Source organism: Coffea eugenioides, chromosome 11 (genome assembly GCF_003713205.1).
Source record: "Coffea eugenioides isolate CCC68of chromosome 11, Ceug_1.0, whole genome shotgun sequence".
NCBI classification, from domain to species: domain Eukaryota; kingdom Viridiplantae; phylum Streptophyta; class Magnoliopsida; order Gentianales; family Rubiaceae; genus Coffea; species Coffea eugenioides.
This window is the reverse complement of record NC_040045.1, coordinates 6,611,462-6,624,609: the sequence shown is the minus strand read 5'-3', so window position 1 is coordinate 6,624,609 and position 13,148 is coordinate 6,611,462. Positions and strand designations below refer to the sequence as shown.

The 13,148-nt window shown below is 32.5% G+C and overlaps 1 pseudogene; it reads left to right on the top strand.

Annotated features, from left to right (window-relative positions):
* The first annotated feature begins 11,923 nt into the window (after positions 1-11,923).
* LOC113751889 lies at positions 11,924-12,624 on the top strand (annotated as a pseudogene).
* Positions 12,625-13,148: the final 524 nt, after the last annotated feature.

The following is a 13,148-nucleotide window of genomic DNA, read 5'->3' as shown; positions in this document are numbered from 1 at the left end:
TTAGAAATGGACGGACAAATAGAAATAAATGAAGAAATATATTATGATAATTTAGGAAATATAAGGGTAAGAATAGAAAAAGAACTAATGGAAGAAGACACTATTAGTATAGGATCATATAAAGATTTGATGGAAACAGAAAGTAGTAACCAAAACCAACAAAAACAATTCCAACAACCATCTCGTAGTACCAATAGACCAGAAGGAAGCCTAGGAAGATATGATCCAGGACAAATACCTAGATTAATGTACAATGAATATAGGGAACCGGTAGAAACTTATAAATCTAAAGGAAAAAGAAAACCATTAGAAGAAATAGTAAAAGCTAACACGGTAGATAAAGGTAAAACTCTAATGTTAACATCTTATGACCCTCAACTTATAGATGATGTAATAGGAGATTGGAAAGCAAAAGTAGTTAGAAATTATATACAAAAAGGTTTTGAACATAATGTGAATGAAATGTATGCTTATTTAGAAACACATTTAGGAGGAGTAGCATCAGCAGCATGGGAAGCCTTTAAACAAAAATTTCCAGATAGATTACAACAAGATATGGCACATGGGCTAAATCCAATGAATTTTGTTAATAGAGTACAAGAAATACTTTTAGCACAAAGCCCAAATAGAGGAGGAACAATGGCACAAATAGAATCAATCAGAAAGCTAGAACAATTATCAATTAGAAATTGAAAATACATTAAACCTTTCCTACAGGATTATCTATATTATTCATGCATAGCAGGATGTTTCTATGATGAAGGAATAATAGAAAAATTATTTACAAAATTACCAGATGATTTAGGAAATAAAATATATACTCAGTATAAAACTGTAATATTTGACCCTACTCTAAAAAAATGTATCAACGGCCATTAGGTATATTATAGAAAAATTAGTAGAAGAATGTACGTTTATCAAAATTCAAAAACAATTAAAAGGAGAATATAGTTTTTGTTTAGAAATATATACACCACAAAGATATGGAGAAAAAAAACAAAGAATACAAAAAAAAGAAAAAATATTTTAAACCAAAAAAGATAGGATATAAGAAACAATATTATCTAAACATATTTAATTCTTAAACATATTAGTTAGTAGGATCTACATAGATCCTAAAGCTAGTATGGATAGTATGAGGGTGCCAATACAAACAGATAATAGTAGTAGTAGTAGAAGTTATCAGCATGCAATAGAAAGAGACAACATAAACAGAATAGAATTTTGCAGACATTGTAAAACAATGGAAGAAGCTATTAGAAGTTTAAATTTTAAATGTAGAAATTTTGAAGAAGAAACCAGTTCTTAAAGAGAAGGTTAAATCCTTAACAGGGCAGTTTAAAGAAATGTGTAAGATTTCATGGTCACAAAGTGACACTATTCTTACACAAATCTCAGAAATTGGAGAACTTCAAGGAAGACCGTCTCAAACAGTATCACAACTGGCCAGTTCTTCGTCCGGCCCAGTAAAAGAAATATTCATAAAAGAAAAGCCCAATAGTGAAAGACCTTTTGATTATATAAAGCCCAGAATATTTTTTAAACCACATCATATGTTAGAACCATTTCCCTTACGCATTATAGAAATCATTAGCCAAAAAGTTCAAAAACAACACTTTGCAAAAATCTTAGCAGTCCAAAATTACCTCAAAGATCTAGCACTCAACCCAACAGAAGCATCAAATAGAAACCTAAGGATATCTTCCAGTTATCATATTAACCCCAGAAAAAGTTGTCCAGAAATAGCAGAACATCCCTGTGGACACACTAAATTAAATACCCATTGTATATACACTCTGGACTACTTCATTTTTAAAGCCTCTATTATTATGCATAGATACAACAAACCTCCTAGACTTAATGTCAATGGACAAAGACTTGTTTTAACCCCACAACTTCTCATGGATTATGGATTTATTGAAAATATTTATTTCATAAGACTAGATGATACTTTCAGGATGGGGACACATTTGGCATATTTTGTAAGAAGAATGTTAGATTATGGTGATTGGGTAAAAGTCCAGATCAGATCAGCACCATCAGAATGGATCGGGCTATTTGATTTTGAACCCACAATACACAGAATCAAAATATCAGTTAGCAATATATGACCAATTTTTGAAGGAATAATCCCTGCAAATCAAATTGTAGAATGTCCAGCATCTTTAGAAGAACAGCTCAGACAGAAGAAAGCAGTACAATTGGCGTACAGACATTTTAAGGCAGACTGGAGAGATTTGAGACTTGTTTCTGAGAGCAAAATTCAAAAAATTTATACTCCATACAACTTTAATTTGGAAAAAGATTTTACAATCCAGACTACTTACCCAGAATTTTTTCAAGAACACTTGGAAGATTATATGGGTGAAGACAGAAGAAATATGGATATAGAACCATTAGTCATAGCACCAGGAGCAGAAGAACAAGATATGAAAGACTTTTGGGATACAACTCATTATTACAACAGCATGACCCCAGAAGAAATCCATAACATCGAAAACATGATGGAAGGCTAAAACACTAAGTCTTGTCGGCCATTCCTCAGTAGAAGACAACCAGCTGGAAAAGAGTACTTTCCGGATTTAAAAACTTTAAAATCCGAAAGCTGTACATAATAATGACAGCTGATTAGAAAGAAAGTTTTTTAGGTCATTTGTCGGCCACATTCTTTTAGAAAAAGTCCGGATTCCAAACTAATTGAAATCCGAAGGCCACATTTTAGAAAAAGTCCGGATTCCAAACTAGTTGAAATCCGAACAGTTTTTTCTATATATACCTCAAGAGTGCTCATTCATCGAACAGGATGAAACCTTGTGAGCAACCTGAGTATAAGGCATACTTGTAAATTCTACCTGTAAATTTTTGCATTCAATAGATATCTCAGTTCATCCAAAACCAACCATATCCAAAACCAATTACTTAGAAGGAGGTAAGGGAAACAGAGAGTAGAGGTTAGTAGCAGCCAACCCTAGATTGCAGTCTTACCGGAAACTTTGAGAGAGATACCCTGTGACTAAGAGCCTTAAAAAGACCAAAAGACCGTGTAGTACCACTAGAGCCGTGTTGCCAGGAAGGCGTTGAAGGCTACAAGGAAGATCGGGCGAGGCAAATCTCTTAGGAGAATAGGATTCCCACTCTCATTGCATCAGAAGGATAATAAGACGATGCAATAAAAGGAAGGTATAACCTCTACCAAATTTTTAAATGAACCAAAAATTTAAAATCCAAAAATTTAAAAATCAATTAAATGAACCACTTTGTTTTAATCCAAAAATTTAGAAATCAATTAAATGAACCACTTTGTTTTAGAAGATCTTGTTTGTTCAGATATACTTTCTTGGATTTCTTTTTCTATGTTTAGGTTTTGGATTCTATTGTATACTAAATCTATTTTAGCTTGTCTAATATTTCTAATATATGAGGAAGGGTGGTGATGACTAACTTTTCTAAAATTATTAAATATGCTTTACACTGATCTATAGTTTCTAAGGTTTCTAATATATTACTGAAAAAATGATAAGTATTAGGTGTTTTAAGTTCTCTTAAAGCTACGTCGTATGCTTGTTATGGTGTACTAGTGAAATTATAGTAATTCATACAGGGTATTGTATTCACAGGCAAATGTCAGCTTTTAAAATATGCATATGGTTATGAGTACTTGGTACTTGAGAGAGATTAGAGAGGTTATACTTTACAAGTATGCCTTATGCTCAGGTTGCTCACAAGGTTTCATACTATTCGATGAATGAGCACTCTTGAGGTATATATAGAAAAAACTGTTTGGATTTCAACTAGTTTGGAATCCGGACTTTTTCTAAAATGTGACCTTCGGATTTCAATTAGTTTGGAATCCGGACTTTTTCTAAAAGAATGTGGCCGACAAATGACCTAAAAAACTTTCTTTCTAATCAGCTGTCATTATTATGTACAGCTTTCGGATTTCAAAGTTTTTAAATCCGGAAAGTACTCTTTTCCTGCTGGCTGTCTTCTACTGAGGAATGGCCGACAAGACTTAGTGTTTTAGCCTTCCATCATGTTTTCGATGTTATGGATTTCTTCTGGGGTCATGCTGTTGTAATAATGAGTTGTATCCCAAAAGTCTTTCATATCTTGTTCTTCTGCTCCTGGTGCTATGACTAATGGTTCTATATCCATATTTCTTCTGTCTTCACCCATATAATCTTCCAAGTGTTCTTGAAAAAATTCTGGGTAAGTAGTCTGGATTGTAAAATCTTTTTCCAAATTAAAGTTGTATGGAGTATAAATTTTTTGAATTTTGCTCTCAGAAACAAGTCTCAAATCTCTCCAGTCTGCCTTAAAATGTCTGTACGCCAATTGTACTGCTTTCTTCTGTCTGAGCTGTTCTTCTAAAGATGCTGGACATTCTACAATTTGATTTACAGGGATTATTCCTTCAAAAATTGGTCATATATTGCTAACTGATATTTTGATTCTGTGTATTGTGGGTTCAAAATCAAATAGCCCGATCCATTCTGATGGTGCTGATCTGATCTGGACTTTTACCCAATCACCATAATCTAACATTCTTCTTACAAAATATGCCAAATGTGTCCCCATCCTGAAAGTATCATCTGGTCTTATGAAATAAATATTTTCAATAAATCCATAATCCATGAGAAGTTGTGGGGTTAAAACAAGTCTTTGTCCATTGACATTAAGTCTAGGAGGTCTATTGTATCTATGCATAATAATAGAGGCTTTAAAAATGAAGTAGTCCAGAGTGTATATACAATGGGTATTTAATTTAGTGTGTCTACAGGGATGTTCTGCTATTTCTGGACAACTTTTTCTGGGGTTAATATGATAACTCGAAAATATCTTTAGGTTCTGTTTGATGCTTCTGTTGGGTTGAGTGCTAGATCTTTGAGGTAATTTTGGACTGCTAAGATTTTTGCAAAGTATAAGGCATATTTTAAACATATCTTTAAAACAAAATTAATATTTATATATAAATATATATTTATTTCAATTGATATAATATACATAATATACATATTAATATACATAATAGAAATATACCTATTAATATTAATATAATTTATATATATAATTGAAATATAATATACATATTAATATATATTAATATACATATTATAAAACAAAATTGAAATAAATATATTTATATAAATATAAATATAAATATAAATATATATAACTATATTTTAAATAAAATATTTATATTTATATATAAATATATAATATTTATTTCAATTGATATAATATATATAATATACATATTAATATACATAATTGAAATATACATATTAATCTATATTAATATACATATTATAAAACAAAATTGAAATAAATATATTTATATAATTATATTTTAAACAAAATATTTATATTTATATATAAATATATATATTTATTTCAATTGATATTATATATATAATATACATATTAATATACATAACTGAAATATACATATTAATATTAATATAATTTATATATATAATATAATATACATAATTGAAATATACATATTAATATTAATGTAATTTATATATATAATATAATATACATAATTGAAATATACATATTATAAAATAAAATTGAAATAAAAAATATTATATATATAAATAAATAAATATTAATATATATATAATATAAAACGAAATTGAAATAAAAAAATCTGATTTCTATTTTCGATTTCAAAAACTCCATTGCCGAATTTGAACCAAATTCGCATAATTTGAAATCAAAAATTTTGAATTTTTTTGTATATTTGGAGTTGTTTTTGATATATTGTTTAGATATGGTGTTTTTGGAGTTGTTTTTGTTTGTGTATTACTGTAGTATTGTAGGTGAAAAAATTATTTTTCAAAAAAATGCTGAATCCAAATAGATCCTTGGAGATTAGAAACACAAGAGAGACAAAGAGATAGATTTGAACCATTTGCCGCCATTTGTCACTCATCTCTTAAAGTTTGACTGAGCCCCTTTAACCAAAGACTTGTCCTTGCTCTTATCTTGAAAAATTGAAGAAAAATCCATCATCTTTCTTCCTCCCTTTGCCCGACTCCCTCAAGCAAGAAAAGAGAGAAAGTTTCTACTAGTTTCATCTTGATTCCTAACTAGATTTTGTGAAAAAATCAACCTCAAACCCTAAATCCATCCATAGAAGGTTGCAACAAGGAAGGAAGGAGTTCGGTGAGGTGTGTGTACTAAATTTTGTGGATAAGAGTAAGTATTAAGTAAGAGGAAGTATATGATTAAAAGTGCTAAAAGTAAGTTAGTGAATCATAAGTTAAAACAAAAGTACAAGAGAAACAAAGAAATAGGTTTGAACCAACTCGCGCCATTTGTTACCTGTCAAAGACACCACTCGACCAAGACTTTCTTTCCCAAATCTTCTTATTTTTCTTTAATTTTCCTTTCCCTAATTTTATCCTAGGGCTGACCAAAATTATTGACCCAGAAAGAGAGGAAAAAGAAAAAAAAAAAAGAGGAAAAGTAGATGATTGCCAAGTGTTGGCAATCAAAGCTACCTTTGACCAAAAGTTTTCTTCCATTCTTATCTTTCCTAATACCAAAATTCCCTTCATTTTCCTTCCATGTTGGCCGACCAAAGAGAGGGAAAAAGAGAGGAAGAGAGCTTCATTTCTCATCTTGATCTTGCCTTGATTGACTGAAGATCAACAAGAATCACTAGTTTAATCCGAACAAACTTGTAGTGGAGTTACTTGGAGAGGAAAGTTTTAATTTTTCATTTTCTCCTAGAGGTTGAAGGTATTAAGTTGAAAAACTTTCTTTCTCTTTCTCATCTTGCATTTTATTAGGAAAACGACTTGAATATAGAAGTTTTATGGAAGATAACCTGGATTTGTGAAGATTAGTGGAATTTTTCAGCTTTGTATTATATTTTTTAGCCATGATATGATGGTATCTAACCTTGATATGGACTTGTATGAAGATTTATAGCTTTAATGTGACTTTTAGCTTGCAAATAAGAATTTCCAGCTTTAGTTCCAAATTTTCAGCCTTGGTAGAAAATTTTTCAACTTAGATATGTGATGTTTATATGCTAGAGATAAGTTTAAATTAGTTGGTATTGTAACCTAGTATAAGAACCCCTTTTATCTTATAACTTGTGGAGTTGATTTGGGCTATTTTGCCATGAAACTTAACTTAAAAAATTTGAGGGAAAAGTTAAGAAAAATAGGGGAGGTGCTGCCCAATTTTCTTCTTGTGGGGTAAGTGAGTAAAAGTGGAAGTAGAGGTGTGATTTGTGATCAATTCGGACTTGGTTTACGTAAGGATATTTAAGTTGATCTTTAAGATTTCTAACTTTCATATGAATTTTCTCAAAACACTTGTTACAATCTATTTCTTTGCATGTGTGTTAGTTTTGAACCAAAACAAAGAAGTTTAAGAAGGGGAAAAACCTAGTTTTCCAAACTAATAACTTGCTAGAAAATTTTCACAGGAAGTCCTGCGCAGTTTTGGGAAATTGACTATAACTTTGTATAGGAAAGTCGAAATTGAGTTCCAATTGTTGCGTTTGAAACTAGACTCATAGGGCTTTCAACGATATAAAATTCAGGATTTGGTTCAACTCCTATAAATACCAGCAAATCTGTAAACTTTCTTGAAAACTATGACTATTCTATTTTTGCACATGAGACAGCAGTGAGTTTGAACTAAAATTTGACTAACCTATGAGCTGAATTTCATGAAGATGTCTTCTAAAGCCTGTTAGTGCTTCGAGTCTATTTTATAATGGTGCAAGTTTTGTGATATTTTGACCTATGGAAGTCAAGGTATGCTTTTTCAAAGAATGTCTCCAAAGTTGAGAATTTTATCAAATGAATTGAGTGGGAGTTGGAATACTTTTCTAGGTCTTAAACCTTAATTTGGTGTGATTTTGGATGCTTAAATTGCTCTCTTCACTTTTAGAATATTTGTGTTGGATTTTATCTTTAAGTCTTGAGCTCAAAGTGAGAAGTATATGGAATACCTTGGAATACTAGACGTGGCTAGTTGAAGCTACGAAATTTAAACCTATTGTGATTGTGAATCTTGCCTCAGGGTTTTGGTAGCGATCAAGATTATTATCCTAAGAGTTGATATTTAATCTACTAATATCGGTTAGTGTTCCTTGCATGTTGTGCTTCCAATGGTTATGTGGAATATTGTGAATATTTGCTTGGATGTTAAATGCTTTTCAATGATTGTTAAATGGATTTTCGATGGGCGAGTGTATACTTTATTGCATTTGACCTAAGTGAATTACTTGTGCATGAATGTATGCCTTTGGCTGAACTAGTCCCTTACTCTTCATTGCCAGTCGACTCGAATTAGAAGCGGATTCGATCGGGCCGCTGGTGATACTGGGACAGTATTTGGTATACTCGAGTATGACCACGAAATCAGGTGGAGAACTGGCCAGTAAATGCAATGCAATGAATGAATGAATGAAATGAACACTGAAAGAGTTTTCACTTTTAATGTTTTCAAATGTCGGAGGAATAAGGGAAATGGTAGGCGACTTCACGATTTCAAGTGAGTACGTATCTTTCCAATGATTAAATGTTTGATTCTTGAATGATTGTTTATTACTGTGCAAATTGTTAAATGTAATACTTCCATAGTTTATCTACCTGAGTGCTTGTTTGGGAATCTCACTGGACTTTTAGTTCATTGTTTTAGTTTTTGTTTTCCTTACAGGAATGGAGGTCTGAGCAAGTAAGCATGAAATAGTGTGTATAATCTTCATGTACTTGTACTTTTGTAGATGAAATGTATTTGGGATCTTTGTTAATGGAATCCTATGTTTTACTTTTGGATTCTAAGTTAAGTTGAAATTCTTGGATGAATGGAACTTTTATGTTAATCTAGAGGCGTGAAAGACTATTTCAAGAATGTTAGTGAGTGAATCATGACAAGAGTTGAGCAGGCGGTCCGCCAAAACCTTTGGGTTCGTCCTAGGGGAAGGTGGGGTCGTCACAAACTCTAAGCTAGAAATTGCAAACTAAAGCCAGAAAATCGTATAGCTAAGCTAAAAGTGCATATTCAAGCTAGAAATTCTCATATCAAAACCCACAAGTTCATATCAAAGCTAGAACTTCTCATCTCAAAGTTGGAAAAATACAAATTAAAATTGAAAAATTCAACCAACTTCACAAAACCACGAAATCCTTCACAAAACTTTCATAATCAAGTCATATATAAAGAGAGAAAAGTTTCTTAGCATGATACCTACAAATCCCAAGAGGAAAATGCAAAAATAAGAGCTTTCTTTCCCAAATTACTTCACCACAAGTTTACTTACTCCCTTGTTGCTACTTTCTACTGATTGGATTTAGCTTTCTTATTGATTTTCTTACTAAATCAAGCAAAGATCAAGGCAGAAATTTGTAGTAGTTTCTCTCTATAGGTTCGGCCAAAAGAAGAAGAAAAGTAGAGGATTTTTGGTGAAAAATTACAAGGTAAAGACTAGAAGAAGTCTTGGTCAAAGTTGCCTAGAAGTGCGATATTTGACGGCATATGATTTCATTCCGATTTCTTCATCTCTCTTAGCCTCTTATTGCTTGTTTATGTTCCTCTAATAGACTTTTAACACTTCTAACTTTTAACACTTCTAATCATATAATCCTTCTAACACCGCACCCATTCTTATCCACCAAATTTAATACACACCTCTCTAGTTGGTCACACTACCACAATGTACTACAAAACTTAACATGCACCAAACTATAAAAGAAAAGATAAAACACTTGACTCAATTGTTAAAGTATTTAAGAAATTAAGACAAGCAAATTAGTTCAAAAGAATATATAAATTAACTTATTCAAAAATAAAGAAAATTGTAGGAAGAATATAAAATAATTTTCAAGTCCTTACAAACATTTCTTGCTTTCTTCGCTTATCTTGATGACCAAACTACCTGCAAGTCTTTCGCCCCTTTTCCTACAAAATCAACCAACCAAATAGGTAAAAAGAGACAAAAGTTCTAGTCATTGAACAACAATGCTCAAACATTAACTTTTAGGATAATATCATCTTCAACACTTGATTTTGATTAAAAAGTGATTAGAAATTCCTTAAAATAGCCAAAAAAGATAGTGCATATAAGGTACTTATCACTATCTCACCGTAATCCAGCACTGCCACTGCCAAAAGCTCCTTTGAAATACTGTAAAGGTCTGACAAGCCTTGTTTTTCTATTTATCCATTATTTTCATGAAAATAGTGTTATTTTGTTTTCATGTAGCATGATTTTTTTTTGGCTTGCTTGTTGATTTTGGTTGGAAGGTGAATGTCGTTTGAATTAGTATGGATTGAATGTGATTACATTAGAAATTTTTTCACATGATTACTTTTAAATCCTATAAAAGACTTTTTTTTGTGGCCAAAAACCCATTAGTGAAAATGCCCCAATAACAACTTCAGCTAGAGGGAAGAATCTGGTGACTATGCACATTCAAAAGAGGAAAACCGAGCATCTGAGTTCTCTGGCAAAATGACAGAAGTTTTGACAGATTTTTTGTGGTTCATGTTTCTTTTTGTTTTTGCTGTTTTTCTGCATTTTTCTTTAAAATTTCAGTGTGTATTGTGTGTTCGTGTGTGGCACGAGAGAGGTAATTCTGGCCAGTCGTGAAGGACCTCTTCAGTTATTGAATTTGTGCTGATGCCCTGATGTCCAAGTGTTACTGCTGGTTACTCTCTCTGGTGAAAAGACAAGATTTATTTATTCTTAGAAATCTATTAAGATGATGATATACATCTCATCATCTGCTGAAAGCTTGGTGGTTGTATATTATCAATAGGTACTTTGACTGAATACTAGCACTCAATTCTACTGTTGGTGAACAATTTTATTATATCATAGCTTTGAGGCACTGTTTTAAGCCAGAGTTAATATTTCAACAACTAGGATTACGTTGTGGGAAAAAGAAATATTTTTGGGGACTGTGGACTATGATGTGGCATGAAGATTGATTTTAGCCTGCAGCAATGATAATTCTAATACCTGGATCTATCTGCAGATGCATTTCTTATGGAAATTTCCCATTTGCATTTTGATTTTAAGCTGGATTACTAGGATACTTTACATGTAACTTGAACCACTGTATTTACGCTTGCTGTTCTGCCTTTTTTTTTTTGGGGTGGTTCTCTTTGTAACCTTATATGTAAAGTTGCATGCCTAATGCGAATTAATGAGAGATACACATTTTTTAAAAAGCAACCAATGCAGGATTCTTCTTTCTGTATGCTCTACTCTGAAAAGATATGAGACATCCTGTGTCTTAAGCTAGTTAATCTTTGCTTTTGCTTCTTTACACCCTAATACTGTTAAGTCTTTGGACAACAGGGGCAAAGTACAGAGACCATGTATCTTGCATTGATGTTATGGAGAAATAAAAAGCATGTTGTTCTGTGGATTGTCTTATTATCGCAGCCCCACATTAAATCGTTGTCACCACAACATGAGAATATGTACTTCGTGCTTGTAGGGAAGAATAGGCTTGTAACTTTCTTAAGTGTGACATAATAGTTCAGTGAATGCATTATCTGTGATAGTTGTAGACTAGATTTTACAGGCAGTGCATTTGATATGAGTTGGGATTACTTGTTGGGAAATGTTTGGGTAAAAAATCTTTTTCTTAAAAGAACATCTTGGATTTGGAGTGATTGAATTTCAAGTTTGGAGAGGGGTGCTTGAAAGTTGATTATGCTTCTTTCTATGTTGACTTCTGTGAGGAATACAAAGAAGAATGGAGTGTCTTTCTGTTATTATTCAAGAAGGTTTATTCTTCTACTTAATTTTCTTGTAACAACCCTCCTGGGGCGCACTAAGGAAATTCATTTTTTAAAATTCCAAGCATTGAATACTAATTTGTTCAAAGAATGTATTTTGTGAAACATTTTATGTGACAAGCATGTGTTTCCACGGCTGATGTTATTCATTACTGTAGATATACATGTATTTAAGGCAATTTTCCTCTTGTTTGCTATTCCTCCCCTGGCCATTTCTTGCATTCAGCAAATCTTAGTAGCCACCGTTTCATTTGGCATAAATGTAGGTATTTGCAGCCAAAATAAGACTAAAGATGGACACCATTCCAGATACTATGGTTTATGTAAGTTTGCATTGGACCAAGTAAAGCTTGCTTTAGATAGCCTTGAAGTGCCTGTTGGTTGTACTATTGTGAATGAAGGGAATAATGTTATTGTCTCTGGAAGAAATCGAACCACTGAGAGCCAAAATGCTACAAGGCATGCGGAGATGGAGGCGATAGATGTCCTGCTGGACCAGTGGCAGAAAACTGGACTTTCAAAGGCTCAAGTTGCTGAAAGTTTTCAATCGGCACCCTTTACGTCACATGCGAGCTGTGCATAATATGTGCTGCAGCCTTATTCATTCTTGGAATAAAATAAGTATATTATGGTTGTGCGAATGATAAATTTGGAGGATGCAGATCTATATTGTCACTGCATTCTGGTGGCATTCAGACTCCCACTGGTTTTAGAGACCACTCTAGGAAGGGTTTCAAGTGCCAAGGAGGAATAATGGCATCAGAGGCAATCTCTCTTCTACGGACTTTCTATGAGCAAGGAAATCCCAATGCTCCTAAGCCTTATAGACCACCATGTTAATTGGTTTAGAAATATAAGTTTCTGATTTAGGTCAATGGATGTGCACTTTTGTTGGCTAATGAGCTCCTAAAATGATACCCCTGTAATCATGGTGTTTGGAAACCATTGCTTTAGTAAGTTCTGAAGTAAAGCATTATGTGCCTTTTAATTGCCTTCTGTATATGTCTTTCTTTGAAGCTTTCGTAATTTTGTAGATAAAGAACCTACAATTAGATACAGTGAGTTAATTGCTAATTTTAAGACAAAGAAAACGGTTGCATTGTAGTATCAACTTATGAAGCATCTAGATGCATGTCAAAATGCGGGTAGGGCTCTGCATGTTCAAGATCTACATTTAACATACTCATTACAGAGCTATCCCAGGCAAAGCAATTCTTTCTTCAGCTAGCTTAATTGCAATTTACTTGCTCAGAAAGAAGCTTAATTGCAATTTAGTTATTCAGAGATCAATGAAAGCATGGTAACTGCTGTTGTAAATTAGGAATTCATATACAAGTTGGTAAATTTTCCTGAGGCTCTTTCGG